Below are 5,245 nucleotides of genomic sequence, written 5' to 3'. Positions count from 1 at the left end.
TACGAGATCGTACGTTGAAGGATGTGGATGCTAAGTTCAAAGACTTGAAGAAGTTTGGTTTCAAACCAAGCATTTCAATCCGTATGATCCCCACTGCATATGCAAGAACCATTGCGTGAAAGTGTATTACCCATGGATCCATGGGGCATGTCATTGGTTGAAGGAAGATCCTTGGAGGTATTACTGCAACTCCTTTAGGTTCAATGAACCAATCAGCATAGTTGTAGAATGGAAAGAAGCACTGCAGGCAACAACACCACAGGAAGCAACAACAACAACAACAGTGAGAAACAAACTGATGCAAGACAAAGGCAAGAGGAAGATTTCCAAGAGCGCAAAGGTTGAGAAAAGCTACAAGTTTAGAGAAGATCCTCTTTTTGAGAAATTATCTTTGGAGATAAAGGCAAAGAGGCGACAAAGCAAAAGAAGAGTAGAACAAAGGAAAAGAGAGAAGAAAACATTAGAAGATACAGAGAGTAAGTTGCAAGAGACGGAGAATAAGATGAATGCAGAGCAAGATCTTAGGAGGAGAGAAAGGGAAGAAAAGAAGAAACTCAAACAAAAGGAAAGAAAAGGCGCACTGACAAAGAAAATTGCTCCTATATAGGTTGAGGTAGCAGAGAAGCTAATAGATGAAGAAGAGGGTGAGTAGGCGCAGGTTCAAGAATTTGCTTAGTAGGTTGAGTAGATGGTTGAGACAATGGACATGGAGATGGAAGAGGAGCCATAGGACCAAGACATTGATCTCATGCCAAGAGCATCAGAGGTCGCACCACATTCTTAGCCACCTCCAGAATCATAATCAGTCCCGAGCGAGCAAGGAGAGGTTTTTCTCCTTGATGATGATCCGTAGATGGATGTTTACAATCTGTAATTTGACAAGTCACAACACATGATTGTATAGACACGAGAAAGTAGCTCTCAGATGATCACACATCACCTGCAAACATAGAAGAAAGGATGATTTTGTCAGATGTCGGTAGACATCCAATTGTCGTAGTCGAGGCTTCTAAGGCTTATGAAGAAGCGACGAGTTTGATGGTTAAGTTCTTGATAATATAGAATGATCGGATGGTGGAGGAATTGCAAGAGGCCATGTAGAGAACAGAGTAGTCTGCAGGATTCACTATGACAGAAATGAAGAAATAAATACTTACCAAGATATCAACTTTGTAGACCACCATGCAGAAATTATATAGCATATTTTTCACCATTCACAAGGTAGTATGCCCTTTTCAGCAGCAGTGCGTGAAGGCAACCCAAACTCTCAAATACATCCACACTACTATTGCACATGTACATGAAGGGAAAATGAGGTACAAGGGGGCCCTGCCTTACTTGCACAAGATGATGAAGCCACAAACAGAGCTAGAAAAAGCACATATTTAGATGTTGATCCTAAACTATGAGCATCTCCCTCCGATCATCACCAGAATTGAGGCTTCCTATGCATGATTGTACAAGAGTTTGGATGTCATAGTGAGGACACACAAGATCCATTTGATCGGAACCCTCACTCAAGCCATAAGGAAGAACCAAGTCATGCTGGAGGTTGGAAGGCACATAGAGCAGTTGATGCACAAAGCAACCAATGATGAATTGCAGTTGAGCGTAGAGAACATGTAGAAGTACATCAATGGTCCAGCCACACTCAGGACAGTGTTGCACAAGCTTCACAATGAGTTGGACATAAGTTTCAGAACCATATACCCGGAAGCTATGGAGGCAGGAGTCCGCTTCAATAAAGACACCACCAAATAGTACGGGGACACAATAGTGTAGTACCAAGATTGGTATCAGTTCGTCACCGAAGACCACCACAAGGAGGTTAGTTGGTATTTCCCCAAGACCCCAAGTGATGTTGTTTTTCTTGTTAGACTAATTCAAGCATATTTTGTCCCACATGGGTATATATGGAAATTGTATTATTGTAAATATGTTGTAAGTGAAATTCCAAGTGTCACTAGTGGAATGTGAACAGTCACTATGTGTTACATATCCATTTGGGCACATCAACCCCAACTTACAGATCGATACTATTAGCGCCCATCAACCCCTAATGTAGTTTCTACATGCCCTAAAATAAGTTAAACATCAGAATGCCTCACTTCCCAAGAAGTTCCATCACTGAAAACATCCAGAAACTGCCTCTAAGAAGATCAACGCAGGTAGGCCTTCACTAGGGTGCACTGCAATACAAACAATACACTGTCAGGGTGCTATGCAATGCACTTGGTCCCTCTTTGGCCTGCACTGGGCGAATTTGAGTGAATTTCTATGAGGGTTGAAAGATTCCATATCCATTGGAAGCCTCTAGAAGTTTCTCAATAACAACTACTCCTTTGAGTTTGCATTTGGATGAGGAAGGGAGTTAAGGAACATCAATCCCCTTATCCCTTCTTCCATGGAACTGATTTACAAATTTAGAAGGGCATTCATTATCACCATTGATGGCATAACCTCCTTCATTCACCTATAAAAATACCACTCATCTAAGTGATCAGGGGCTGGAAATTGTAGAGAGATGCTATTGGTATGAGATTTAAGTTGATTGCAAGTATTGTAATGATGTCAAAGTGTCTTGCTTGTTGTGAGGAGAGGATGGGATTGAACTGGAGGAGTGATGCTGAATCAGGCAAATTGGGTTGTAACTCTTCCTTTTACTAATAAAGTGTTCAAAGCTTTTTCCATATGATTGTATTGTCTTTTGATGCTTTCATATGCTTATCATGTATTTGATTCCATGCTATTTTTAATCAATAGATCATTATCATATGCTTTGATGGGTTCTTCTTTCTGTATGTGTGCAAGCACTTCTCAAGCGGCTTAAGTACAGGAAGGAGCAACCGAATCGGTTAAGGGAGATAAGGAACAAGCGGAAGTTACAAGTAGGTTCTCTGTTCTCTTATTTTATCTATTGTTTATAGAAAAGGTAGAGAATGCTTTGTACTGTTGTTTTCTAGATTAAGCTACTAGTCTAGAGGGTTAGGCGTTTATCCAAGAACACTAAGTTTTCCCAAAACAAATTGGCGTTATCAGCCTCTTAAGACACTTCTACATACTGTACTTGTGCTCGTTTATTGAATTTCAGTCTTCTTTCATTGAAAATTGAGTCGAAACTGTGTCAAAATTGCCTTCAAAATGGCTCACTATCACCAGCGCAGTCTAATGAAGGACACAGTGCACTTCTCGCATAGATCCAGAGCGATTCAACGTGCTGTCTCTAACTGTTGCCTGCGTTGATCCCTTGAGGGTCAATTCCCATCTAAGGATTGAAAGTTTTTTCCAATTTTCTCTTGTTTGAATGAGTTGTTGAATGTCAATGATGTTTTGTCTTTGAAAATAGTTTTTCATCTCCTTAATTTGGCCCTACTTAGAATAGGATTGATAAATATTTCTTATGTATTTAATTTGTCATTTTCAATATATAGTCAAAAGTTAGTTTTAATCGATTGATCTTTAGGGAAAGAAAGTGTCATAAAATCGTTTTTTCCTTCGAAAGTTGAATTGTCATCACATATTCATTCATGAAATATCAATTGGTTGATATATGCATATGATTAGTCTTTTCATTGAAAGTGTCGTAATTCCTAATTTCTTTGAAAACGAAAGTGTCGTAGAGTCTTCCTTTCCTTGAAAATAAATTGTCACAAATCGTCATTTTTATGAAAAGAGTTTGCTGATTGTTTCTGCATTAGTTTTCTTTTTTGAATCATTCACATAAAAGGAAATTGAAAATAAATACATGCATCTTGCATTGAAAGAGTTTGTGTGTGCTAAAAGGAATGGTATATGGAATTTGCATTTAGATTGTGCTCTTTGTTCTTTGATCAAAAGAAATCTGATTGCGTTATCTCTAAGTAGCTAGGATTTTCATTGTTAAAACTAAATGGAAAGAATGTTTATCATGATAGTTGCATTCCTATGAATTTCATAATACATCACGTGGTGAACTTGAAAGACAAATTCCTAAGAAAGACCAAGTTAAAATAAACATCAATTTACCTAATGGAGCATTGTCATTAACGAAAACATTTAGTGGTTCTAGGCTAGAGACGTGTTCCGACTTCGTTAAACCAAGCATCTGTCGCTAACTTGTCTGCAATACATTCCGAGTGTGATACCTCATTCCAATACGTGAGTACATCATAGCTTGTCCACGTACCATTGGGTATATAGGGTGGTGTTACAGTACGTAAAGTATATGGGAATGCTCTCACTGTGCGGTTTTGCATTAGACAACGCTTATATGGACTGGGCCTCCATGTACCTTCAGGTATATATTGGAGGAAAACATTAGGTTGTTATCCATCCTTAAGTAACCAAGTCGGCCGCCTTGCAAGTGTGATACATCGAACACAACATTCGAGGAGATTTCCTACCCATACTTCTTGGTTTGCTAGAAGGCATTCTGCAGTTCACAATTGCCTTGTAAACCTTTTGCCTAGTTACCCTTTTTGTTTATTTCTTTTATATAATAAAATTAATCAGCAATCATGGAGGAACATCAACCCAAACCCCATTGTTCATAGAGAACGCAAGCCAATCGCCTTTTCCTCCTGAAGTGACACCAATTCAGACAAAGTGGTCTCGTTTAACTAAGTCTAGTACATCAAGAATTCCTAGTTCTTCATCGGGGTTACCTGAAACATTTATTTCGGTAGCTACAGAGACTCCAGTTACTCCGACTATTTTTGTTACATCCATTCCTAAAGAAGAAGTTTCACAAATACCTGAGGACATTAGCATTGAGCCTAGTGAGACAGTAACCGAGGTTGTCCAAGAACAAGTTGATACTCAACTTGAAATTTTTCAACAAGAAAGTTCTTCTAAACTTGAATCAGTTCAACCAAAATTTAGTCCAGAATCTATTATAGTTCAAATAGAAGTTACATCTGAACCTAAAGTTGTTCAAGAACCTCCCTTTGAAACTATTGTTCATTTACCTGAACATCTGGACTTCGAATTTTGACATTCAGAAGTTGTTACCCCTCAGACATCAGTAACTGTTGAAACTACACTTTCATCAACACCAAAAATCTTTTACAGACCTGATGGTCAAGTTCTTCCACCAGGTTTGATTGCCATAGAGGAGGAATTAGTAGAAGATTCCACACCTGGAACCCCGTTTCACTTTGGAACTGGGCTTTATCTTTACCCTACTACTCCTGATTACTTTGCTTCATCTGATCCTGCTTCCTTTCAAGTACCCATCGAATCTTTAGGACAACTTTTGGGCCAGTTA

The sequence above is a fragment of the Pinus tabuliformis genome, chromosome 1_2 (assembly GCF_031772625.1).
Source record: "Pinus tabuliformis cultivar Carrire ecotype Pingquan chromosome 1_2, CPIR1, whole genome shotgun sequence".
Classification (NCBI taxonomy): Eukaryota; Viridiplantae; Streptophyta; class Pinopsida; order Pinales; family Pinaceae; genus Pinus; species Pinus tabuliformis.
The sequence above is the reverse complement of the archived record's forward strand: the minus strand, read 5'-3'. Positions refer to the sequence as shown.